The sequence below is a fragment of the Lagenorhynchus albirostris genome, chromosome 8, assembly GCF_949774975.1.
Source record: "Lagenorhynchus albirostris chromosome 8, mLagAlb1.1, whole genome shotgun sequence".
NCBI classification, from domain to species: Eukaryota; Metazoa; Chordata; class Mammalia; order Artiodactyla; family Delphinidae; genus Lagenorhynchus; species Lagenorhynchus albirostris.
Window position 1 is genome coordinate 98,798,439 of NC_083102.1, and position 27,275 is coordinate 98,825,713.

General features: G+C 48.0%; 1 long non-coding RNA gene across 1 annotated transcript in view; it reads right to left on the reverse strand.

The window, feature by feature from the left end:
• Positions 1-1,973: 1,973 nt before the first annotated feature.
• LOC132524900 (uncharacterized) overlaps positions 1,974-27,275 on the reverse strand; it is a 78,023-nt gene continuing 52,721 nt past the window's right edge. The window contains exons 3-7 of the long non-coding RNA XR_009542083.1: positions 11,866-12,355; positions 11,248-11,325; positions 9,611-9,684; positions 9,360-9,518; positions 1,974-2,169 (exon numbers count right to left, since the gene is read on the reverse strand). This is a non-coding gene — a long non-coding RNA (uncharacterized LOC132524900). The remainder of the gene's footprint in view (positions 2,170-9,359; positions 9,519-9,610; positions 9,685-11,247; positions 11,326-11,865; positions 12,356-27,275) is intronic.

Genomic DNA, 27,275 nt, shown 5'->3' on the forward strand with positions numbered 1-27,275 from the left:
AGCACAGTCAGAGGAAAACTACTTGTCCTTGTCTCTGATGACCTCATTTCCTATTTCTTACTTCCAGCTTCACATCTTTAAGCCCCATGGCCTGTCTCCATGTCATGTGCCCTACAGTCTGGAATTGGGCCTTGAACCCCTCCAGGCCACCATCCCCACTTAGACACAACCTGCTTCTTACCCACTGATGTGCTTATTTGATGCAGCCTTTCTGCCAACTCTAGAACCTTCCATGTGCACAGCTCCAGGTCACCCCCAAGTCCGCAGGCTCCAGGAATCTTCCCCTTACCAGGGTGTGTCTCCTCCACGACCCCCAGCTCCTGGACTCACCTGCATGTTGCCTACCTCACCTGGAGAATGGGGGCTGAGTTTCACTAGGTGTGATCTCTTTCATTCAGAGGCCTGGAGCTTCTTGAGGGAACAGAGAACCAGCCCGCCTGTCCTTCTTTTTTTTTTTTTGCTGTACGCGGGCCTCTCACTGTTGCAGCCTCTCCCACTGCGGAGCACAGGCTCCGGACGCGCAGGCTCAGCGGCCATGGCTCACGGGCCCAGCCGCTCCGCGGCATATGGGATCCTCCCGGACCAGGGCACAAACCCGCGTCCCCTGCATCAGCAGGCGGACTCTCAACCACTGCGCCACCAGGGAAGCCCCCTCCTGTCCTTCTTGACGTGTAGTCTTGTAGCTGGTACTTAAGACAAGCCTGTGATTCCAAATGAATTGCATTTAAATGATCTTGTCCCAAAGGATGAATCAGAGCAGCATTGAATGATAGCTATAGTTTTTGGAACCAGATCACTGGATTTAGATTATTAAATATCAAAATATTAAAATTCCCCAATTTGGGAGGATGGGTCAGTTCATTTCTATAGATGATACACGTGCTGACTATTTTCTATAATGACCTTTGACGTTCCTTTTACATTGACTATGGAAATAATTTCTCCTTTCTTCTCATTTCACACACAAACTGTTGTAAACTACATTTTTGTTCCTCTTTTGGTGAAAAAAAAATTAAAATGAACACGAAGGCACAAGATTGTTTTCAACGCAGTTAATGATTTTTAAATAAGTCCAAATAGGCCCTAAACCCCATTTGTCACCCTGCCAGCCCCTCCCCAAGTCTGTCACTGCAACACCCGGGATCAAAATGGCAACGTAGTAAAACATTTGCATCTCCATGTTCCAAGGACAGGGCCCTAAAATAGACGCAGGGACTGAAAATTATAGGAAAGTCAGTGAAATTCTAGGATTGCCACGGTTCCCACAGGCCCAGCCCTCCCTCGTGGAACGTGACGGCGGGAGGAGTCCAGGCACCTTTGTGTGGGAGACTCGGGGTGGGGAGTGCCCAATCGTGCACCCCTTGAAGGCCAAGGGGAGAGAGGTACAGATCACCTGACACCTGCAGCAGGCTGTTGTCACCTGGCAGCACATGCCACATCCCAGGGAGGGCCACCCCGGGTCACTGGGCAAAGCCCAAAGCTGTGTGCTCGCCTTGGGGCTTGGGGTGTGGAGTGCCGTGCAGGCTGTGAGGTGCTAGCCTCACCCCTCTCTCAGCGCTTGCCTTGGCAGGAGGTGGTCCAGGGCAGCGGGATGGCAGGGTGCTGACCAAATCAACAGAGGAAGGCCCTGGGAGGCGGTTCTGGCCGTAAGGACAGTGTTATCTGTGGGGACAGGGAGGGTGGGCCCTGGGGGGTGGCCTGGACTCCTGGACCACCGTTGATGTTCTCTGCCCGGGTTTGGGCGGCGGTCACATGGGTGTGTCCGCTTTGGGATGATTCAGTAGGATTTTTTGTGCCCTTTTCTGTGTGTTTGTTTCTCCATAAAGGTTTGAAAAAATCCCAGAGTCTTTAGTAAAGCCCAGAGGGGTGGTGGGACCCCCAAGAATGAAAAGACTGTATTCCCACCAGCCTGAAAGGAAGAGGGGTCAGAGCTGTATTTAATCTGTTCAAAGGAAATAAAGAAATTGGGCATGTTTTGCACAAGGGAAAGAAGAGTTGTTTGTCCAATGTCTGAAGTTAACAGGTACTCAGAAAACAGATGACTCATGGCATTGTAGGGCCTTCTGCTGTCCCTGGCAGGCTGAGCTGTCTCCCATCCACTCTGAGGGCACACAGAGGCTTGGGCAGGATTATGTCCATGTGTGTCAAGGGTCGTCTGCTTGAGTAGCTCTGTTCTCCCAGGAAACACCCCACAGAGAGAGAGGAGAGGTGTCAAATGAATGAACAGCAATGATACTGGTGTCATCACTGAGTATCAATTTTGTGGCAAATCAGGAAAAAAAAAGACAACTTAAACCTATGAGGAAGGTATTTTTATTAGCCACATTTTACAGAGGGAAAAACTGGGAACCCAAGCAGGTTAAAAACTTGGACACAGTTTACACAGCCATCCAGGCTGAGCACTGCCTTTCCCTTCTTCAGATCTGGTCAGGGCCACAACAAGGGAAATCCCCAAGTGTCCGGCCACGTTGGCCCTCCAGGTGTGGCCTGTCCCGTCCTACTGCTGCTGCCTCCTGACCCATCTCCTGGTGACCATGAGCTCCACAGGGTTCGGCCTGTGTGCGCCCCAAACCCAACTCTCCCCATGAGCTTCAGGGCTGTCCGTGGATTGGCCCCGCCTATCCAGTCCCATCTCACCCTCCAGTGGGACCCATACTGCACCCTCCCCTTCCCTGCTGACTCCGGCCACAGACAATAGTCTCCCCACCCACCTGCAGCCCACACGGGGAAGTTTGCTTTGTGCAAGCTTTACTCTTTAAGAGATTTTACTCTTTCTCTGACTGTAAGATTGATATATCCTTTGTAAAAATATTTAAGCCCTATAAAAATATCAGGGAAACAGGGAACGTGTCCCAGGATCCCCCTTCAGGGAGCTGTTCTGAGGTTTGCAGCGCACACCAGGCACGCACATTGTTTGTTCTCGATGGGCCATTTTGCACACATCTGACTGTGTGGGTTTTGGTGGACGATGCTGGCAGGGGTTGTCCGGGGCTCTTCGTAACTCCAAGATAAAAGCACTCCTGGCCACCACACATCGCCTCTCCAGTTGTTTCTCCTGGCTCCCCCTTCACCCACTGCCTGGGTGTCCTTGTCTCAGCCCCACGGATTCCTCACAGATGTGGAGAGCCCTTCCCTTCATCTCCTCTGTTCCCTGCTCTCCTCCCTGGCACAACGCTCATCCACTTTTCTATCAATTTTAATAGATTGTATGTCTCCTTCAGGGACTCTCTTAACCCCTGTGGAGGGGGAGAGGGCAGCCTCCTGCTCTGAGCCCCTGGGTTATCTGTGCATACACCCTCCAGGTGGGAATCAGGTGTATGTTTAGTTTCAGTTAGTTTTATTCCCAGTCTTAGGGAGGTAGCATTTAGTCTTTTACCATTAAATGTGATATTAGCTGTGGGTTTTTGCAAATGTTTACCGTTCTCTTTCATGGCATCTCCCCTTAAGCCCATGCAATAAAGCAAGAAAAGGGAATAAAAGGCATGTAGGTCAGGAAAGAAGAAAGATGGCATGATTGTCTGTGGAGAAAATTCCAAGGAATCAACAAAGATATCTACTAGAACTAAAAAGGAATTCAGTAAGCTTGTAGGATACTAGATAAAACTTCCAAAATTAATTGTATTTCTATATATAATAGGAGTGAACACATGGAAACTGAAACTAAACATACAATATCATTTACAATTACTCAGAAAAGAGAGAAATACTTTGTGTGCTGAAAACTATAAAAAGATGATGAAGGAAACAAAAGAAGATTAAATAAATAAATGGAGAACCATGCTGTGTTCATGGATGGAAGACTCAGCAGAGTAAAGGTGTACTATTCTCCCCAAACTGATATACAAGCTTATCATAGTTCCTATTGCTAGAAAGATATTTTGCAAGTATAGACAAGACTATTCTAAATTTTATATAGAAAGAGACTAGAATAGCTAAAACCATTTTTAAAATGGAGAATAATGTGGGAGGAATCAATCTATTTAATTTCCAGACTTACTACTTAACCAAGACCATCGAGACTGTGGCATTGGTAGAGGAATAGACACATCGATCAATGAAAGAGAACAGAGAACACAGAAATAGACCCACACAAATATGCCCGATTGATGTTGACAAAGGTGCAAAAGTAAGTCAATGGAGGAGAGACAGCCTTTTCAACAAATGATGCTGGAGCAGTTTGGACACCCATGGGGGAAAAGGAACCTCAACTAAAGTCACACACCTTATAGAAAAATAAACTCAAAACAAATCATAGACTTAACTGTAAAATGTAAAACTATACAACTTACGCTAAATAATAGAGAAAAATCTTGGGATCCAGGGTTAGGTAAAGAGTTCTTAGACCTGACACCCAAAGCATGATCCACAAAAGAAAAAGAATTGATAAATTAGACTTCATCAAAATTTAAACACTTTTGCTCTGCAAGCAAATCTGTTACCAGGATGAAAATACAAGTTTCAGATTGAGAAAATAGTTGCAAACCACAATTCCAAAAAAGAACTCTTAAAACTCAACAGTGAAAAAACAAGCAACACAGTTAGAAAATGAGCAAAAGACAGGGAGAGACATCTCACTGAAGAAGACATACAGATGGCAAATAAGCACATGAAAAGATGTTCAATGTCATTAGCCATCAGTGACATGCAAATTTAAACCACAGTGAGACATCACTACAACCTATCAGAATGGCAAAAATAAAAAATAGTGACAACACCAAAGGGCAATGAGAATGCAGGGAAGCTGTACCATTCCCACGTTATTAGTGAGAATATAAACGGTACAATGACTCTGGAAGGCAGTTTGGCAGTTTCTTTAAAAATTAAATGTGCAGGACATCCCTGGTGGCGCAGTGGTTGAGAATCTGCCTGCTAATGCAGGGGACACGGGTTCAAGCCCTGGTCTGGGAGGATCCCACATGCCGCGGAGCAACTAGGCCCGTGAGCCACAACTACTGAGCCTGTGCTCTAGAGCCCGCGAGCCACAACTATTGAGCCCGCGTGCCACAACTACTGAAGCCCACACGCCTAGAGCCCGTGCTCCACAACAAGAGAAGCCACCACAATAAGAAGCCCACACACTGCAACCAAGAGTAGCCCCCGCTTGCCTCAACTAGAGAAAGCCTGCACGCAGCAACGAAGACCCAACGCAGCCAAAGATAGAGAGATAGATAAATAAATTCAGGTGGCTGGCCTCTCTCTTACCCAGTACGTTTTGGTCTCTGGCATTTCATTCCTTTTCTGTGGCTCGTATAACAAATTACCACAATTTTAGTGGCTTAAATTTTGTTCTGTTCCTTTATAGTTTTAACAGATTTATTCTTTTACAGTTCTGGAGGTCAGAAGTCCACAGTGGGTCTCACTGGGCTAAAATCAAGGTGTGGGAAGGGCTGTGCTTCTTCTCGAGGCTGGAGGGGAGGCTCCGTCTCCTTGCCTCTTCCAGGTGCTGGAGGCTGCCCGCGTGTGCTGGCCGGTGGCCCCTTCCTCCACCTTCAGAGCCAGCAATGGCATCCCTCCACCTCTGCTTCCATTGGCACCTCTCCTTCTCTGACTTTTCTACCGCCCTCTGTCCTGTATGAGGACCCTCAGGACTACACTGAGCCTGCTGGATAAGCCAGGACAGTCTCCCCATCTCGATTTTTAATTCAGTCACATCTGCGAAGTCCCTTGCCACGTGAGGTTATGTGATCACAGGATCCAGGAATTAGGACGTGGACTTTAACCTGGACAGACAACGACTCTGTGTCTCACAACCGTCTAGAGTTTGCCCAGCTTCTGGGCTCAGCAATCTCCACCCACACACTTCCCAGCGCCCTGGCCTGGCGGCTGGTTCGTGCTCAGCTGGAAGGGCGCACACTCCCCCACGACTTCTCTGCCCAGAAGTCCAGCCCAGGGCCATCCCCCAGGGAGGTGGCTCCGTCCCTCAGACAGATCATGACCTCCCTTTGCATTCTGCCTCCATACCTCCTCCTGGGGCCTGGCCTGGCCCTTTCTGTCCTAAGCAAGGCTGAGCCCTGAGGACCTGGGCTTTGGGTTACATCCTTCATTCCTTCCCAAGGACCTGCTGCATGACCCTCTTCCTAGCTCTGTGTCTCACCCTTCCCTTCTCCCCCTCCTGTGTTATTTGGTTGCTTTTTTTCCAGCCATAACCTACTTGGATCTCTTTGTCCTGAAAGCCCCCTTCAGGTACCTTGCCCCCTCTTTTTCTGGTGTCCCCTTTCTTGGTGAATGCTGTCACAACACAGGAGCCCTCTCTCCTTCTCACATCATCCATCAGACCCTCCAGATTCTGTCTCCTGGTCAAACCTACGCTGAGTTTTCCTGTCTGGGTCTGAGCTGTAACCTCTTGTATAACCTCTTGTGTCTGATGTTACAACCACCTAACAGCTGGTCTCCCTTTCTTCATTCTAGGCCCCTGGTCCTTCCCCAACATGACTGCTAGAATGATCATTTTGCAATGTATATCTAATCATATTCCACTCCTGTAAAAAAAACCTCCAGTGAATTTGGAATGTACCAGAACATGTAACACGTGTTACTCCCCTCTCGTTCTCTGGAACTTGAATGAGATCCTACTATCAAAAAATATTGGACACTTTATAGCACTTGCTATGTACATAGAAAATTTGTGCATATGCAGACCCACCAAATCCAGGAGCTGCTCCGTCATGAAGATTAGATCCCAAGAAAATCAAATGGCCTTTAATTTTATGGACCATTTCTTGAGCTTGGTCAATTGAATACAGTGGGACTTTCTCAACAGAAAACTTCTAAGTGTGGGTGCTACACAGAACAGGCAACATTATTCTTTTAACAGGACAGTTTGGAGAGTCCTTTGGTCACCCCATAAACACATTGGGAAAGATCCTCCCTGGGCAGGAGACCGACCCTTCTTGGTCACGCTGTGGCATTGAAGCCAGTATAGGACATGGCCATTAAACAGAACAGGAAGGTAGGGCAGACTTCCTCTCTAGGATTCAAAGAAAGGTGAATTAAAAGGGACAACAAACTTTCATTTTCTCCCCTATATATATATATATATATATATATATATTTTTTTTTTTTTTTGCGTTATGCGGGCCTCTCACTGTTGTGGCCTCTCCCGTTGCGGAGCACAGGCTCCGGACATGCAGGCTCAGCGGCCATGGCTCACGGGCCCAGCCACTCCGCGGCACGTGGGATCTTCCCGGACCGGGGCACGAACCCGCGTCCCCTGCATCGGCAGGCGGACTCTCAACCACTGCGCCACCAGGGAAGCCCTCCCCTATATTTTTTAGCAAGGATTTTTAAGGCCTGATGCTAATCTTAGCTATCAGACATCCTAAAGGGAGAAAAAATTGCCTCTGTATTTCTGAACAACAATGTGGTAGGTATCCAAAGCTTTAAATCTGACAGAATAATGAGCCTCACGCAGGACTTGACAAAGGCAATAAAAATACGGACAAAGATTTCTGTATAAAGAAGTTCTTGTAGAGCCACCCATAAAACTAAATGTTCAACAATAGGAGAATAAACGGTCACATCAAATATGATGCCTTCATGTGATGAGATGTTACGCAGCCATCTGATATGGACAGATGCTCTTCGCCCAATATAAAGGGAAATGAGTGTTCACATAACAGGAGGCCAGCTACCCTACACATCTATGTTAAGGCTAGAAGCATATGAGCCAAAATATTAACTCATTTGGAGTCTGGGTGCTGGTATTATAGCCATGATCATTTTCTTGTTTGTTTTTGTACTTATTTTCTGAATTCTCCCTCATGACAACAACTCATCTTCCTGATCAGAGGACAGCAGAGTTAGAGGCTGCAGAACTGACAGTTATGGTCCTGGAGCTCTGCCTAAAGGACACGAAAGCCGCAGTACTGCACGCAGCGGATGGGGGCAAACTTCCGCCTTTCATTGTCTACGCGGTGCTGAGCAGCTGTTGTGTGCCAGGAGCCATGCCGACCCTGGGGGTGTAGCGGTGGGTAAAGCCAGTGTCCCCCTCTAGGTGCTTCCAGAGCCTGGGGAGGCCGGCAGGTCCATTCCACCACTGAACGCAGTGGAGTGGGTCTTGTCTCTGTCCCTAGGGCATAGTAGATGCTCAGTAAAGATTTGTCGAATGAAGAAAATTCTCTTAGTAAAAACAATAATAGCCAACATTATTATCAAGTGTGTCGCTAGGTGACGCATTGTCCTAAACTTCACATTCTTTTTTTTTTTTTTTTTTTTGCCGTGCCATGAGGCATGTGGGATCTTAGATCCCCGACGAGGGATCAAACCCACACTGCCTGCATTGGAAGCACAGAGTCTTAACCACTGGACGGCCAGGAAAGTCCTCTCCCGTTTTAACTCACCTGGTCTCCCTAACAACCCTCCTGATTTTACAGATGAGGGAACGGAGATGCTGAAAAGGCAGGAGCACAGGGAAGATGGTGCAGGAAGAAGTGAGAAGCCTGCTCCCAAGCCTTGCCTGCCTTTCATGTCACCAGGGCAAGGACACAGGACGGCGGTGAAGGTGACTGCCTCGGGCTGGCCCGTCCTGCCAAGAGGAGGTGGCAGGAACGGTCCCGACATAGTTCACATGGCAACAAAAACCTGTTCCCGTGTGAATGGCCATCCTGCCATCCTCTGAAGCCAGCCGAGTTCTCTGGAGCCAGCTGTGGAGTGCCTGCCCAGCTTTCTTTTCCAGGCCTCCGGTGGGACACTTGTGTCCTGAAGGTCCCCAGAGCAGGCAAGGCGTAGCCAGGCAGGAGAGGAGGGAGAGGGGAGCCAGCCCTTGATTAAGGAGAGAAGTCTCTGGAAAGCCAAGAGCACAGATCGAGTTTTCTCCTCTTACAGGAATAGGGAACCGAGCTGGGTCTCCCATGCTAACCTGTGATCTTGGATTATGGAGGAAGGAAGATATGAAATGTGTGCACACTGCAAAGCCCAGGAATGAGGCCAGGACTTGACACGCAACCACTCCAGGGCTGTCTTCTCTGCTCCTGCCTGAGATGTGTATTAATCAGCTCTTTGATGGCAAGTCGCAACATGCCTGCATCCTTAAATAATGAGTTGCTTAGTCTAGCTTATGTAGGGCTTCCTAGAAACGCTATCATACTTTGCATCACCTTCAAGGTCATGCTCATAACAATACGTTTCCTTCCTGAGGCTCTCCCAGGCCGGCACGTCCAGGACGCTCTGCACAACCTGTGCTAAGCACCTGTCCCCTCCCCTACAGCTCTGTGCCAGGATCTGTGAGAGGCACTCTCCCCCGGGTGAAGTTCCCAGAACACGTTGTCCAGGAGGAACAGAGAGCAGGTGCCATGAAAGTGAATAATTTAGTAAATTCGGCGCAACTCTGTCGATTCTGGAAAGCTTAGAGTCCCACTTACTGCGATGATTTCTGCTGTCTTTCCCACAGGTGTGTGAGAGCACCGCTCACATCTGCCTCCACGGCCTGTGTTGAAGGTGTGGTCTTACTGAACACACACGTTCGTGTTCACGTTGTCCATAGCCGTTCGCGTGCGGTGACAGCAGAGTTCGGTGTTAGCCTGTGTGATCCACAAAGCATAAAACATTTACTACCTGGCCCTTTGCCGGAAAGTCTGTGACCCCATTTTGGGTGCCATTTCTCCTTTCTTACCTGTAAACACCTTAGTTTCCATCATATTTTGGCCTCTAACATTCCCAAAGTTTCTTTTCTTCCTCTGCCCCACCCTGAAACAGATAGGGTGCATTTTTAGAATATGTAAAAGCAAAGTGAGGGTCCCGGCGTGTTTGTCGGGCTGCTGACAGAGCAGGTGACAGTGACAGGATTTGCAGCTGGGCCTTGCTGTGTACCCGCCCGCCCCCAGATGTCCATCTATCGTGGGGCCCAGCTGGCCTCCAGCTTCTAGTTTCCTGCTTTCATTTTCGGTATTCATTTTATTCTTAGCCTAAGTTTGACACTTCCTCTTAGCAACATGCAAATTTCAGGCTTCCACAGATGTCTGGAAAGTTACAGCCCCAGCATGTCAGCCCTGAGGGTGGGATTGCATAGGGGTTCATATTTTGTTTTTAACTTTCCTGACCATATTTTTTTGAGTTTTCCACAAGCTGGTATTTATTGTCTTGTAAGGAGGAAAATCCTTTGCAGTGTGTTCGCGAGAAATCCGGGTTTCAACCCTCTGCTCCCTCTGAAAACTTTCCTCACCAGGCTTAGCTCACAAACGTTAGTTAGTGAGCCCCTTCTGCATGCTAGAGGCCGGGGATGTGGGCCCTGCCCGTGAGAGTCTAGCAGGGAAGAGAGAGGTTTCCATATGCAACCAAAATTCAAAATGGCACAGAGAATGGTGGAGTGATGGGAAAGGTTTTGGGGACAGGTAGAGCAAGGTGGTGATACGCCACTGGGGGGCGTTATTTGTGTTATAGAATGAAAGCTAGAAATACCATTTAATTTGGTAACAAGTCAGTCCCACAGTGGTAGCACCAATTTCCATTCCCAACAGCAGTGTGTAGGGATACAGTTTCTCCAAATCCTAACCAGCGTCTGATGTCGTCGTTGCTTTTATGTTAGCTGTTCTGATAGGTGTTTAGAGCTATCTCATGTGGTTTGCACTTCCCTCATAGCCAATGACAGTGAACGTTTTTGCATGTGCCTGTTTGCCATCTGTACATTCTCTATGGTGAGACGTCCCTGCACGCCTCCGCCCATACTGAACATTCCTTTTTCTTCCTTTCACAATAATATTTAGAGAACAAATTAGTGGAGGCAAGGGTTAGGGATGTGGTGACGGAACAATTCTGTATCTGGATTGTGGTGGTGGTTATACAAATCTTCACATGTGATTAAATGACACAGAACTACACCCATTGAACCAAGGTCAGTTTCCTAGTTTTGGTATTGAACTACAGTTCTGGAAGGTTGGGGGAGAGGGGGGAGAGGGGTGCACAGGGACTCTCTACTGTCTTTGCAAGTTCCTGTGTCTCCAAATAAAAAGTTAAAAAGCAAAGTCAGTACCAATCATTCTGACTGTAGGAGGATCAAGAAATCCACGATTGGGGCTTCCCTGGTGGCGCAGTGGTTGGGAGTCCGCCTGCCGATGCAGGGGACACGGGTTCATGCCCCGGTCCAGGAAGATCCCACATGCCGCGGGGCAGCTAGGCCCGTGAGCCATGGCCACTGAGCCTGTGCGTCCGGAGCCTGTGCTCCGCAACGGGAGAGGCCACAGCAGTGAGAGGCCCGCATACTGCAAAAACAAACAAACAAACAAACAAACAAATCCACAATTGTTACTTTACCTCTTTCCCCAGCTGATTATTTGTTTATCCTCAAACAGCCATATCACATCATCATTTGACATTAGGGCTCTACGTGCCCTAAGAAAACATACAAAATCACCATGTGGAAAAGACTGTCACAATTCACCTGAGGGATATGAACATGAAAACAGGATCTCCCCACCGGGCAGCTGAGAACGGCAGGAGGCCAGGGGGAGCAGCCGCCGCACCCCAGCGCCGTCCCCCCCACCCCCCCTACCCCCCCACCCCATCCCTCCGCCTCCAATGGCCTTTCCACACTGGGACAGGCCACTGAGAGCTCCCTCAGCTTCCCCTGGCCTTTGTAAAAGGCCCCTTTGATGTGCCCTTTCTCATTTGTTTAAACAACACGACAGGATTCCTGAGGGCTGCAACCCAGAGGCCAGCTGGGTGGCCTTGCCTTTTTATGCAAAAGAGTTGAGAAACACCTGTCAGACTCTGAGGATAATTAACCTTTATTGCTTCTCATTAAGACTGCGATTGTCACTCAGCACAGATGTGGCTGCTGGATGGGGCTGGGGCTGGGGAAGGGGCGTGGAAGTGTGGGTGGGAAACGAGGAGCAGAGGCTCAAAGAGACTCGAAGGGGGAGAGACACCCACTTGCCTGTGGTCGTACGCAGGGTCAGTGCATCTGGGGCCTGCTCCAGCCGGGCCTCACAGCAGGACCTACCAGGCTGCATTCCAGAAGTGGGGGAGACAGGGGTCCACATGTAGAGACATCTCCAAGTCAAGAGCCGGGCTGATGATTCCCATCAGTGCTGGAAGGGAAACAAGTTCCAGGGTGCGGGGGTTCAGACGCTTTGGGGACCTTGCTGAGACTCTCTGGAGGCTGCTGGCTCTGCCTGATATTTACAGGTGCTGGAGGCGAGGCCGTCAGGGCCTTGGGGCAGAGAGGAAATACTCCGTCTGCACAGTGCCCAACACAGTGGCCCATTCTGGGCTGGACAAGAGCCGTCATGGGAGGGGAGGGTGAGGCAGACAGGTGGAGATGCCAGGCAGACGGCCAGTCAGTCAGGTCCCTTGGGCAGTGGCGAGGAGCTGGGCGGGGGTCAGAGGACTTGAGCAGGCGGAAGCGCTAGGATAAGGTCAACTTCAAAAATGGAGCGTCGGAGTGCAGTGCAGAGAAGGGATCGTGGAGGGACAGATGTGGGACAAGAGAGACCAGTTAGAAAGTGATGGGATAGAGCACACGCATGCGCACGCACACACACACTTTCACACATATGCCCATTCACACAGGCATGCACACGGGAGTAGTGATCGCTCAGGGTGGGGGGCGTGCACATGGCAACAAAGCAGAGAGGGCACCTCAGGGTGTGCTGGAAGTTTCAGTCCTCTCGGTCCAAGACAATCCTGGCAAAGCACAGGATCGCGAGGGAGGGAGGGAGGTCCTATGCTTCAGGCTTTCTACTGGGAAGTGTAAAAAGACACCCAACCAAGAGTACAGATGATACACAACCTTCCAGGGCAATGGTTAAATGGCACGGAACATTGTTAGCATGGTGTGATCTTTTTACAGGAATATTTTGAGTACAGAATTGACTTTATTGCATAGGAGGGAATATACGGCCTGAAGAAAAAGGTGTCATAAGCTCAGTGATTGAGGTCATCGGATATTCTAAGATTTCCATCTTCACGGGGCACAAATCCTGGCGCTCTCATTTAAAGAATATCTGATACTCATGTAAACGCTGATGTCTTTTCTGCCCAGTAAACATGGGAAGCAGCAGCGAGGATCAACGATGCCTCAGCTCCCTGCACAGCCTTGGGTTCAAGCATGGCTCTCGCTGAGTCTCGGTGCCCCGGGTTTCAGTGGGTACAGTAGTTACGTTTCAGTCTCTACCGTGGTAAATATGGACACATAAACCCATGGAAACGAAGCTCTCTGGGGTTCGTAATACGCTTTGAGCGTAAAGAGGCCCCGAGACAAAAGTTTAAGGACGTCTGGTGTTTACAGGCGGTTCTGGAATGTGTTTGGGAGGAGGGGCTCTGCAGATTGGGGTGGGCAAGTCAGTGCAGGAGGAAGCAGGACGGGAGCGACCTGGGAGCCGGGAGGGCCAGGGGGCCAAGGGGGCAGCGGACGCCCTGCATGGGGGCTGCAAGAGGCAAGAGGACTTGAGAGAGGAGCCAGCCGTGACTTGAGGCGGACCGTGTTGCCGTGAGGTAGTTTACACTTAGGCTACCGTGCCTGAGAACGGTGGGTGTGGGTGTGCGCGCGTGTGTGTACGCTCGTGCAGGGCTGGATCGGGCCATGCTAAGGCGGCGTGGGGTAGAAATCAACGTCCAGGCACCGAGACCCTCCCTCCAAGGAAGCGCTTAAGGTGACACAGGCTCCTGGGGCCAGACGTAAGTTTCAAAGTGTGCGCATCACCCCTGCACCCCAGCACCCCAAGCTCAGAGGAGTTCACAGAGGTCTCCGGGAGACTTCGGATGTGCCTGGGGTGAGGATGGAGAACTGGCCCCCCTTGCTCTGGACTTCAGCGCTTCCATGTCAGCACAGCGGAGACTGGCACAAGTACTTGGGTAAGGAAGCCCCACGGCCGCCATGGCCAGGACAGCCCTGGAACCACGTGCAAGGCACTGTGGCATGGACACGGTGGGGGGGCGCTGAGAACTGCAGGCCGGCCTTCCCTCCAACACTAGCGGCCAGAGGCAGGGCCCTGCTTGCAGCGCAGGGACAGACGCTCCACAACCTGCCCTGGGGGTTCTGGTGACCGCTGCTGCCACTTGGGCCTCTGTCCCTCACTGCGGACTCGGGGCTCGAGTCAGATCTGTGAGCTAACTCCTTCCCAGAGCTTTTCTGACATCGTGGATCGAATGGCTGCTAAATCTGCTCTCTCACCCATGTCACCATGGTGTGTGTTTGCCGGCTTCTCCCGCTGTTCACTTCATTCTCTCCTTTCTCAAATGGTAGCATGGACTTCCTAGGTCTCGAGCCTGCAAGTTGAGCAACTTAGAAACCCAGACACAGCTCGCAAGGGCTCCGCGTTCAAATAGTTTCCCATGGAGGCCTAGCAGGATGAAGTGCTGACTGGAAAGAGACAGGAAAAGCAACCTGTTTCCCAGGGGCACAGGTACTGGGCTTCGTGCATTGAGAACGCCTCAGGAGAGATGGAAGGAGGTTGATTTCTCTCCTTCGGGAAAGTCACCTGGCCTCACAGCTGGGGGAGAGCGTGCACAGCAAGGACTGTACGCCTGTCTTTGCAGGAGGGAGGGGAAGAGGGATCCTTATCCAGGGACTAGGACATTTCAGAGACAGGGAGCAGGGCCATTAAGAGGGCTCTAATGCCTCTTATGTAGGACTGTTGGCCATATTAGGCCAGTGGGAGTGGAATTCAGCAGCATGCTATGATAGGAAGACCCAGGGTGTACACACAGAACAGACGGGTCCAGAGGAGGGTCTGGGCTGGGGTGCTGTCCATAAGCTGAGGTGAGCCACTTCGTCCCAGAGGCCTCAGTTTCCTGCCTAAAAAATGGGGATGACAATATTTACTTTGAAGGTGTGCGTAGCACTAAATGAGATGCTAAGTGTAAAGGGTTTTGCAAACTGCCATGCAGGAGGAGGCAGATGCCGGCTGCTTCTGTAGTTACATTTGCTGGCTGCCTACACCACATGCAGGTCCCCTCCCCCCTTTCAAGAGAACCCTAGCTTTTGCCTAAGAGTTCACCCCACTTCCACACAGCCTAAGTGCCTAGGAGGAAGGTGACCCCGCCTTCAGGTCCCTGGGTGGGCTCTGATTGGCTTGAGCCATTGCCCCATCCCTGTGATTGGCCCGGGGTGGGTGTGTGAACCCACCAGTGCCATCAGGGCAGCTGGGCTCAGAAGGGGGCTCCCATGGGCCGGGGTCCGGGGGAGAGTCAGGAGGAAGAACCATCTTTGGTGAGATGGCTGATGACTGGACTACACCAAGCAAACGAAGCGTTCACGGAGACCCTCCACCTTTTAGGCCAGGCGAGTTTTCTGGGACTTGTCATGAAAGCACCCTGACCGCTGTTTCGTAGCTGCTGCCGCTGTGAAAGATGCTAACGCAGATCGACACTAGTCTAGTTCTTCTTCATTCCAGACCTCAAAAGGGAGAATCATTAGGTTACCACACCAGAAGCTTCTAGAATGAAAACGTAGTGAAGTTCACATATAGCCTTCTGCATCCCAGGGCACAACGTTCTTTCAAGGTGAGTTTGCATTCTTGAATGTGAAACTTACTGCAAATGACCATCATTTTAAGCCTATAAGGAAAAGGACCAGGGCCTCTAGTGGGGGCTTCCTGGGCCTGCTCTGCCCGGTGGGTCCAAGACTCACGGCTTCCATGTGAAGACGGGCCATCTCAAGACCGCGGCTCCTAGATTTTAGGGTATTTGAGACCCCCCGGAAGTTGTTCAGCACAGGTTTTCAGGGCCCACTGAGACAGGAACTCTGGGGTGAGGCCCCGAATCCTGCATTTGAACGGGTAGTTCTAACACAGGGCTCTAAGTGTTCAGAGACCACAGTCCTGGTCTGCCTGGGAGAGGCAGAGTCCCCGCGATGCCTGTTGTCCTGGCCTGAACACTCATGACTCTCACTCTCTGGGGTTTCTCAGTTTGGGGGTAAAAGGCATGGCCGCTCGTCTGGGGGTGTGCTGAGAGCCGCAGCTGTGGAGGTGAAGCCAGCGTTGTGTGTGTCTCCCTCCGTCCCTCCGCTCCTCTACTTGCAAGCTCTCCGGTGCCCGATTCCACTCAACATGCTGGCCATGCAAGGCGCTGTATGGAAGTCCCTCCTGCCTCTGCTAAGGTCCTGTGCTCAGAGCTTCCTGCCCAAGGGCTTTGGGGAATTCTGTGTAATGGATTTATCCAAAAAGATGGATAAAAATACACTTCCCCTTCATACCACATTCAAAAGGAAATGCCAGAGGAAAAAATTAAATATTGAAAACCCATAAGACTCATAGAGAAGGAACTATAGGGGATTTAGAAACACGAGAGCAGGGGGGATGTGGTTTTATAAGTATGATAAGAAACCCAGAAAATGTAAAGAAAAATATTGGCAGAATTGAACATTTGAAAACTAAAACCTCTGGATGGAATTGGACTCCCTAAGTAATGCAGAAAGACGGCCACACCTCGGAGGAAAGCAGGGCTACCAAGCGCTGTGTCAGCGAGGGTGTGAGGAGAGCAGGAAGCCTCGGGGGCATCCCCTCTCCCTCCGGCCATGTGCTGCTGGGGGCTGGGTTCTGCCTGCTTCCTGGTTGCCCCTGGATCCTGTGCATTTTTGGACCCTGGATCGCCCGTCTTCCTTTTGGTTCTGTTAGCAACCTGATAGCGCTCCCATAAATGCCTTTGAGTTTACCAAAGTTCATTTGTTTTGCTTGCAACCCGAACCCTGATTGATATACCCTGTGGCAAATAAAGATCAGTTTCATTCCTCAGGAAGGGGTTGTTAAAGCCAGACACTCATGTGCTGTGACAGCCACCGTTCTCCCCGCTCTATGATTCAATGAATTCCTCCGCATGGCTCTTAGGACTTCACAGAAACTGCTTCAGTCTCCAAGGGTTCAGGACATGCATGTGATGATGTCCTGAGAGACTTGTTTCAAATGTTTCCATATCATTTTGGCTGCAAGGTCACCCCCCCTTAATTCGTCATTTTTATTATTAGGAAAAGCAACAGCTGGCTGGCCAATTTAGCATCATTGAGGTTCCATCTTCCCCGATATAAGACACTGCTGTTCCCACTGCAACCCCACAGAGCAAGCTCTATCATCCCGAGTTACAGATGAGAAGACTGAGGCCCTGGGTGGTATGACTCGCTCTGCTTCAAACCTTGAAGGGGAAGAACCCAGGCCCGTCCACGTCTGCTCTCTGCTCTTGCTGCATTGTTTCAGATAATAAGCAACAGTTCCACAAATTACTGAAACCATCTTAATGGAAATTAGTCACAGGTGGCTTAGAGCTAGTATTTGTCTATTAAAATTCCTAGCAAACAAATAAAATAAAACTGTTGGGTGGGGACTATGTGATTTTTACTTAAAGGTTGAAGGGCAGTAATTTCCATTTTTGCTTCAAAACATTCTGAGTGCTTCCACTTGTGAACTGACAGTCTCACAGTGCCTGGAGGAAGGTTGTTAACCCAATTTACAGATTGGGAAACTGAGGTCTGGGCAAGGCGCTGCTCGCTCCTCTCCAAGATGTTGATGTCCCTCTCAGGCTGATGAGGCAAACAGGCCATTACACCGATGCTGCACTTTCCTAGGGAAGTGGACGTTGTGGGCGACACCGACCCCTTCCACCCCACTGGGGACGAAGAGATCTGTTGCCTTTGGGTCCCCTGAGGTTCAAGGCTCTCATCACTTAGTCTCTGTCCATTCACCAGTGACAGGATCAAACAGTGCTTGTTTAAAATGCCAGGTGAATCGGCACCGGCTTTGTGGGGAGCTCCCAGAACACAGCATGGAAGGGCAGGAGGTGACCCCAGAGGCTGGGAGTGTGCTCTTGCTAGCTAAGCTCAGGGGGCTGGCTCTCCCTCATTGGAGGTTTGCTTGAATAGACCCCCAGGCCAGTGTGGCACTGTTTGCAGTTGCTGTAGGCAGCTCCCTATGCTGACCAGACTTTCCCAGCCCGGGTCATCATAACGGCCAGCTCAGCCCCAGCCCCACTTATCACAGTGAGAATGAGCAGTAGAGAAACTGCTGTGATTACAGGAGCTGCTAACAGGTCATCACGATGCCTCAAAGGACATTTCTTCAGCTGGACAAGTCCACCAGACAAGTCTCCCTGGCAACACCGACTTGGTTTAAGTGCACAAGAATGGGCCGAAAAGGAAAGCTTAAGGCGGAGAGAAAGACTCGCAGAGTCTTAGTGCAGGTCCATACACACAGCACAGGGAGTGGGGACCCAGACCCTGCCCTTAGGAAGTGACAGTTTATCAGGGGAACTGATCAGTGCACTTAAAAGTGTGGTTCAGAGGACTGGATGAATGAATATAAAGTCCTAAGATACACAAAAAATACATAATTATTTGTTACAATAATTATTAGTTATTATAATTACTAAATATAATAAATATTATGTAATGAATTATATACAATAAAAGAAGTAATACATTTATTTTTAGAGCAATTTTCGGTTTACAGAAAAATGGAGCAGAAAGTACGGAGTTCTTGTATATTTCCCTTCCCCCTCACCTCCAGCCCTCCTCTGCCCTTTCCCCTATTATTAACATCTTGCATTGCTGCGGTATATTTGTGACAACTGATGAAGCAGCACTGATACATTATTATTAACTAAAGTCCACAGTTTACATTACAGTTCAAACTATGCTTAGTACATTCTGTGGGTCTGGACAAATGTATAAGGACATGTATCCACTGTTACAGTATTGTACAGAGTATTTTCACTGCTCTAAAAACCCCCTGTCGTCCTTCTATTCATCCCTCCCTCTCTCCAACCCCAGGCAACGCCTGATCTTTTCACTTCCTTTTCTGCATAGTTTCACCTTTTCCAGGATGTCCTGTAGTTGGAATCATACGGTGTGTAGCCTTTCCACACTGGCTTCTTTCACTTAGTAATATGCATTCAACGTTCTTCCTTATCTTTTCATGGCCTGGTAGCTCATTTATTTTGGGTGCTGAATAATATTCCATTGTCTGGTTGTACCACAGTTTATCTATTCACCAACTGAAGGACATAGAGGGTGCTTCCAAGTTTTGGCAATTATGCTATGAACAACTGCGTGCAAGTTTCTGTTTCCACGTAAGTTTTCAACTTATTTGGGTAAACACCTAGGAGCACGCCTGCTAGATCGTATTCTGCCAAACTGTCCTCCGAAGCGGCCGCAGCATTTTACTTTCCCTCCAGTGACGAAAGAGAGTTCCTGTTGCTCCACAACCTCACCAGCTGTTGGTGCTGGTGTTTCGGATTTTGGCCGTTCCAGTAGATGTATAGTGGTATCTCATTGTTTTAATTTGCAATTCCCTACCGATATATGATGTTGAGCATCTTTATATGCTAATTAGTCATTTATAAATCTTCTTCAGTGAGATATCTGTTCAGATCTTCAATTGGGTTGTTGTTTTCTTATTGCTGAGTTTTCGGAGTTGCTTGTATACTTTGGCTATCAGTCCTTTATCAGATACATGTTTTGCAAATATTTTCTCACCATCTGTGGCTTGTCTTTTCATTCTCTTAACATCTTTCACACAAGTTTTAAATTTTAATGAAGTACAACTTATTAGTTTTTTCTTTCAGGGTATCATATCTTTGGTGTCATGTCTAAAAAGTCACTGCCAAATCAAAGGTCATCTAGATTTTATCCTATGTTATCTTCCAGGAGTTTTTTTTTTTTGTGTGGTACGTGGGCCTCTCACTGTTGTGGCCTCTCCCGTTGCGGAGCACAGGCTCCGGACACGCAGGCTCCGGACGCGCAGGCTCAGCGGCCATGGCTCGCGGGCCCAGCCGCTCCGCGGCATGTGGGATCCTCCCGGACCGGGGCACGAACCCGCGTCCCCTGCATCGGCAGGCGGACTCTCAACCACTGTGCCACCAGGGAAGCCCTTCCAGGAGTTTTATAGTTTTGGGGTTTACATTTAGGTCTATGATCCATTTCAAGTTAATTTTTTGTGAAGGGTGCAAGGTTGTGTCTAGTTTTGTTTGTTTGTTTTAACATGGATGTCCGGTTATGCCAGCACCGTTTGTTGAAAAGAATATCCTTTCTCCATTGAATTGCCTTTGCTCCTTTGTCTGAGATCAGCTAACTATATTTACGTGGGTCTACTTTCATGCTTTCTATCCTGTTCCACTTATTGGTCCATTCTCTCACCAATACCGTGCTGTCTCGATAACTGTAGCTCTAGAGTAAATCTTGAAGTTGAGTGATGTCAGTCCGCAGACTTTGTTTTCCTTCATCAATTGTGTTGGCTATTCTGCGTGTTTTGCCTTTCCGTGTAAACTTTAGAATCAATTTGTCAACACTGACAAAATAACTGCTCGTGTTTTTTTTATTGGAACTACAATGAATCTACAGATCAAGTTGGGAAGAACCGACATCTTGACAATATCATGTCTTCCTATCCATGAAAATGAAATATCTCTCCATCTATTTAGATCTTCTTTGAATTTTCTTAATCAGAATTTTGTTGTTTTCCTGACTTAGATCTTGTACAGTTTTGTTAGATCTATACCTAAGTATTTCATTTTTTTGTTGCTAATAAGATATATTTTTTCTTAATAATATATATTTTAATATTACTCATGGAATAGTCTTTGAACCCATGAGGTTGAATTCTGGCTCTGCCTTTTCTCAGCTGCTCAGCTTCCGGCAAGCCCTGTCATTTTCTGGCCCTTTGCTTTTTCTTCTCTGAAGAATGACCCTGGCTTTATTCACAGATCTCCTTCTAGACTTCCTGGATCTTTGTGGAAGTGGGACACCTGCATGGTTTGCCTTTGGGGCAAGCCTTGCAGCCCTCCAGGGAGCCCTGCAGTGTGAGGCTGTGGTCAGTGCTGTCACTAAGGATGCCCGTGTGGTCATGGGTGGTGTTTGGGAGACTATTCAGAAGGCAGTAGAGAGGTACCTAGCCTCTCTCACAAGGTGAGAGAATTGGCCACGATTCCACTTTTGGGGTTGGGCTCATGGACAAGTACATTCTGGAGAGAAGTGAAATTAGAGTTTATAGTGGTGGGAAAAAAAGGTCTTATCTAGAACAGGAGGTGAGCCTGGGTCTTACTGGCCGTCCTGCGTCCCTGCTCCTTGCCATGATGTAGTCTCACCAGGCCATGCTCTTTTTTTTTCATATTCTTTCCTCCCATGTGGCTAGTACAGTAATACATTGATGGATTTCCCACCTTGGGTTCCTGGAAGGCCCTGAGCATGGACTGGGTAGTGGTGGTATCTTAGTCAGGCCCCGGGGGACAGGGAGCTGACTCTTTTCCATGTCCTTGTCTATTTGCACCCATGCTAGAGAGGCACAATGCAATGTGATGGCCTAGGGAGAAGGGGATGAGGGGCTGGCTGCCCTTGATCCGTTTCTAATCTGGGATTTAGCCCCAAGGGACAAAGGGCCTGCTTGGCACCCTTGTAAACCAGTCTTAACCCTTGGCAGGGTGAGCTGGTCATTTCTGTGCCTGAATGTTCCCAAGGTCCTATGGGGTAACACTGGTTGGCTGGCTGGTCTTGAGTTCAGCCCTTCAGGGATCTGGCCATTCCACTTTTCCACATGACACACAACTCTCATATTTATGATTCTTCATCTAAAAGTGGAAAAATAGAAAAAGTGTAGAAGAGGTAAGATGGAGCAAGTCTAAAGTTTAAGTTTATGCATATGATAAATAAATTAAATAAATAAATAAAAGATGAAAACATATTTTATTCTCTTAGCAGATGATCTGAGAGTCCTTCATAGGGAGACACTTAGTCTTTGGGAGAAAATTCCTGGGTGAACTTGTTTAGGGTCATAGTTGGGACACCCAGAAACCTGAGTATTGGCAGAGCTGGTCTGCACTAGAGGAGAATAATTTTTTCCAAGTGGGAGGAGATACTTAGAGAGGAAGGGGGGACAGCTGAGTGGAGTTGGTCAGAGGTAGATGGCTCTGAGATAAACTGCAGTGTGGTCTGCAAACGTACGGGACACACTGTGGGGAAAGCAGTGTCGAGCCCCACTTTGCTCTTAGGGACTTGCGACGTCAGAAGAGAGAGCATATGTGTGGTCATGGCATGAGGAATTGCATCCAGGAACTCACAGAAACAGTGAGAAGGCTCTGGACCAGCGTGCGCCATGAGGTTGGGGCTTGGTGAGTGGAGTCAGCTCTCGGAGGGTCCTGGGGACCTAGTGGGCGGCAGGGTTCCTCTTGATTATAGTGGAGAAGACTGGACAGGAACTGGTGGCTGTGATACAAAACACTAAGTCCTGGATGGAGAAACTACCTGCTGGGCCAGGTAAGGCATTCTGTCCCTCACAGAACCAGCTGAGCCAGGAAAGCACTTGGGGACACAGGTCGGGTGGAGTCTTGAGGGTGGGGTGCCTGGGCAGCAATGCCCAGGGTCAGTTATGGGCTGAATGTTTGTGCCTCCCACATTCATATGTCGAAGTCCTAACCCTGAATGTGATGGTATTAGGAGGTGGGGCCTTTGGGAAGGGATAAGAGTTAGGAGAGGTCATGAGGATGGGGCCCCTGTGATGGGATCGGTGTCCTTATAAGAAGAGGAAGAGACACCAGAGCTCTTTCTTTGCCATGTGAGGACACAGGGAGAACATGGCGTATGCCAGCCAGGAAGAGGGCTTTTGCCAGGAGCTGAATCTGCCAGCATGTTGACCTTGGATTTCCAGCCTCAGAATGGTGAGAAATCAGTGTCTGTTGTTTAGGCCACCCCGTCTGTGATGAGTTGTTATGGTGACCTGAGCTGATGAACACAGGGTCTGATTCTAGGGAAGGAGGGTAGGATGATGTCTTCATCTGGTTCTGTCCACATCTGATCCAAACAGTCCGTTTGGAGAAAGAAGGATTGAGACTCACCGAATGCAAAGTTCTTCACACAGCAGACTAACATTTAAGACTTTTTGAGTTCAAACATCTTAGTTAAAAGATGTGTAGCGCGCCAGTGTCAGCACATCAGAGACCACTGACCGGCACCATCAGATTAACTGGTGTGGGAGAAACGCTCCCTTGAAATTCGTTAATTTAACTTGGGTTCAACTTTGTCAGGTTGTTTTTCTTTAAGAGAGAACTATAAATGCTCCTCTCACCTGCTTTTAAACCATGTTTTGGAGATGCTAACACTCATCAGTGATTGCCCTAGCTCCTGTCCTCCTGGCCTCCGTTCAGCCAGGTTCCCACTCCTCTGCTGTTCCCCGCCACTTGTGCAGGGTCCTGCCTGTCAGAAGGTTTCTGGGCAGAGGGCTGGCTGTTGCTCACACATTAGAGCCTGTTCTCCTCATTCCTCTGCTCTTTTCAGAGAGCAAAGAAACCACTTTGATTAAAGATTTAACTTCCAAAAGTATTTAAAACAGTTAAAGGCAACAGACTTTGGCAGAAGAATGCAATGGTCTCAGCTTTTTATGCTCAATTTATACAAATAAATGACAGTCTGGAAAAGGTATATTGATGTGTTTCTTTTGGGCAGTTGGTGCACGAGGATGTGCCTTTAAGAGAGACCATCGTTCAGCGTGTTTTAACTGCTGGGCTCCACTATGAAATCTGTGGCTAAATAATGACAATTTTACTAAACTCATTATCGGTATACTTTGAGAAATGATTGCTGAAAAACTCACACGCTTCACAATTCAAACCAAACCAAACCAAAACGCCTCCAGGGGCAGCAGCTTGGTCTCTGGCAAGCTTCGAAATGCGTGTGCATGTGCATCGCGGGGGATTGTTGGGGTGTGGGCATCCTGCATTCTAACCTCATCATCTGGGACGGCCCCTTAGTGTCTCAGGCTGGCCGGGAGTGCCAGGTGTTTGCTGCAGGTGGCCTGTTTCAGCTAGGCTGGGACAGCTCCTTGTGATACCAGGGCCCGCCACGTGGAGACAGAGCCATTGCCCAGAGCAGTCGCTTGGGTAGGGGAGTTCAAAGAGCAGGTGAGCTGCACGGGGCTTCGAGGTCCTGCCTCCCATTTGGGGCTGGGAAGAGGCTGAAGTGGCCCCATGCGAGAGGGAAGGAGGGAGGAAAGCCGCCTACAACCTGCGGGCCGTGCAGGAAATAATATGTGTACTTTGAGGCCCAGCACAGGCCATTGCCTTCCCTCTGAGCAGAAAAGGAGTCCCAGGGTTTTAGAGCTGGAAGGAGCCTGCTTTTAGGTCCAGGCACCGTCCTGAAGGGATTCCAAAGAGTCAGAAAAGGGGAGCAGTGAGAAGGGCCTCCCGGTGCCTGGCGGGCACACAGAGGGGCTCTGTCCTGCGACCCCTCCACCCACTGGGCCCTCATGGTTGTCAAAACACAGGAGCATTCCTCAGCTAACACAGCACACAAAGGCGAGCCCTGGGCCTGGAGCAAGTCACTTGCACATGTTATTAGTCCAGTCAAAGCCGTAACCCGCCCCCCACCCCCACCCCGGTACGCTGCTCTGCCCCACCTCTCTGCCCCTCCAATGGCCCAACTTGAGCTATAACCGTCTCGCAAGTCCAAGACAGGCCCATTTTCCTTCCTTTGTAGAGTGAACTTCTCAGTTCACTGCAGTATTAATTGTTCATTGTGGAAATTTTGCTTAGAATTGAAGTCAAAGAACAGACATTTAAAAAAATCATGGTGGCGCAGTGGTTAAGAATCCGCCTGCCAATGCAGGGGACACGGGTTCGAGCCCTGGTCCGGGAAGTTCCAACATGCCGCGGAGCAACGAAGCCCGTGAGCCACAACTACTGAGCCTGCGCTCTAGAGCCCACAAACCACAACTACTGAGCCCACGTGTAGTTGCAACTACTGAGTCTGCACTCTAGAGCCTGCGAGCCACAACTACTGAGCCTGCTCACCACAACTACTAAAGCCCACATGCCTAGAGCCCGTGCTCCACAATAAGAGAAGCCACTGCAACGAGAAGCCCACACAACGCAATGAAGAGTAGCCCCTGCTCTCCACAACTAGAGAAAGCCTGCGTGCAGCAACAAAGACCCAATGCAGCCAAAAAACAAAAAAAAAATCATATATAATACCTATATTCACAAGCAAATATCGAATACATGTATATGAAGTATGTATATATGTATAAATCTGTACATATATATCAAGTGTACATGTATTTGAGTGGGGTGGGTTAGTATTTTGTCAACACTTTATTGGAAACACAACACACAATTCAGTTTAAGCAACAGTTATCACGTGACTGCCCAGACTGTGCGGCCACCACCCTGATTTGGGGATCCCCAGCCTCTTGCTTTTCTTTGTAGCTTACTATCTAAATATGTATCCCTAGCAGTTCAGTTTAGCTTATTTCTGAACTGTATGTGAATAACCCCTCCCATTCGTATACGTGTGCTTCTGGGGTCTTTTGTTCTGTTTTCTTTTGTGGATGAATGTATCATGTCCTTCATGTGGTTCACACATCTTCAAGGCTGCAGCATATGCCTTGGCACAGATATGTTACTTTTTATGTACCCATTTTACATGGGCATTTGGGTTCTTTCCAGCACTGAACTTTTAGAAGCAACTCTACTATGGTTGGAGGTCACGGTTCCAGTGACCCATGTGCCTGGAATTTTTTGTGTCAGCTGTGTGTGCCTCTGATGAGGGGGGTTGTGTCATAAGGTATCCAAAGAAGGCGATGAAAACTGCTTTTCAGACGGTTGCAGCAGTATTTTGGGGCGTGTTCTATATCCTCCCAACAAGTGCTGCTCTCAGACACCCAGTAGGTTTCTACGAGGATCTCACTATTTTGCGCCCAGAAACACCTGTCAGGTGGCGGATATTGAGTAATGTTTGTCGAGTGACTGTTAAAAAAGAAGTTGGACCGGACGATCTTTAACTTCTCTCACAGCTCTATTTATTGTGAATGTAATTAGATATGCAATTACTTATCTAAATCTTATATGAGTATATATCTTACATAATTACAGTATAGCTATACATTAGTAACTGGACTGTATGTACCATATTTAACTACATATAGTGCTATTTGTTAATTAATTATATATTCGTTATTTGTCAATTATACATATTGGCAATATAATTAGTTATTTTAGGTAACTAAAGTATTTTAGTTAGTATGGACAATTTATTTTAACCCTCTGTGTGCTGTTCTTCATTTGTAAAGTGGAATAATAATCCCTGCCGTGTAAAGTTGTTCTAAGAATTGAACGAGCAACCAGACAGGTTTCTGGTACACAGTAGAATTTTAACAAATGTTCACTTCCTTCCTCCTTTCCTTAAATAGTAATTGCAGATACCACTGAAATGTCTGCTTATCCGAGTGTTCTGATTATTGAAGTTTAGATAAGGGCATTCCTCTTATCGTTCATGTGCTCCAAACCACCATAATCTGGGGGATTGAATAATCTAATTAAAATACTCTTTTTATTTTAGAAAAGCTACCTTAATCCTTCAATTCTTCCATTTTCAAAATCATTTTTCTTTTATGTGTCTTACCAAACAACCCATAAGTCATCAGTCCTTTCTTAGATTGAACATTTGGAGAGGCTGATTTTTAAAATGTGTGAACATTCCAGGATCATGACACCCAAGAATTCTTAATAGCCAGGACTGCAGACCCCTGGCGTGCGGATTTCCTGAGCAGTACTGCAGGCCTGCAGGCCAGATGGAAAGAGCTGAATTTTGCTTTTTATACACCATCTTAAAATGCTTGAAGATTAGCTGGCTTTGCTTGATTCTAATCCTGTTTTAAACAGAGCTATTATGACCTGAAATACTTTTAAGACAAATGATATAATTATTTACTTCTATCTTTGATATATAATTTTGAGCAGTTAAATATGACCTTTTTGGAATCTTATTTAAAAAGATGGACTGGCTTATATTAGCTACAAGTAGAAAATTCAACTTTTTCCAAGAGCAACACATAAATTTTTTTAGTCATACTTTACTCATATTAAACATGTGGTTACTGCATTACTAAAAAATATCAAAATAATTTATGACTTTTAGAAAATCCACAATGTTGGTCCTAATTAAATAAAAAGGGTGAGGGTTGGTGGATGAAGTGTTTTTTTATAGTTATTTTTCTTTGTATATTTTTAGTGTGTTTTATTATAGAAAACTTGCAAATAGAAAAGCAAAACGTGGTCCTTGAGTCTTAGAATACTATTTTGTTTCTCATTTCAAATTTTGAAGATTTTTGGCATCAACGTAGTTTTGTTTTGAAACTAAATCATTTAAAAATAAAGTCATCCATATTTTTAATAAGCCATTTCAAAGAACGGATCAATTAATATAACTCTCTGCTTCTCCGCGTATTTTTTCTTTCTCCTACGGTGGAATTAGTGTTTGGAAAAATGGAAAGATGGTCTTGGCAGGTTGAGAGAAGCAGTATTTGGGAGGAGCTGTGCCCAAGGCCATCCAATTCTGGAGCATGTGGCTGGGGAAGAGACAGCCCTGGTGG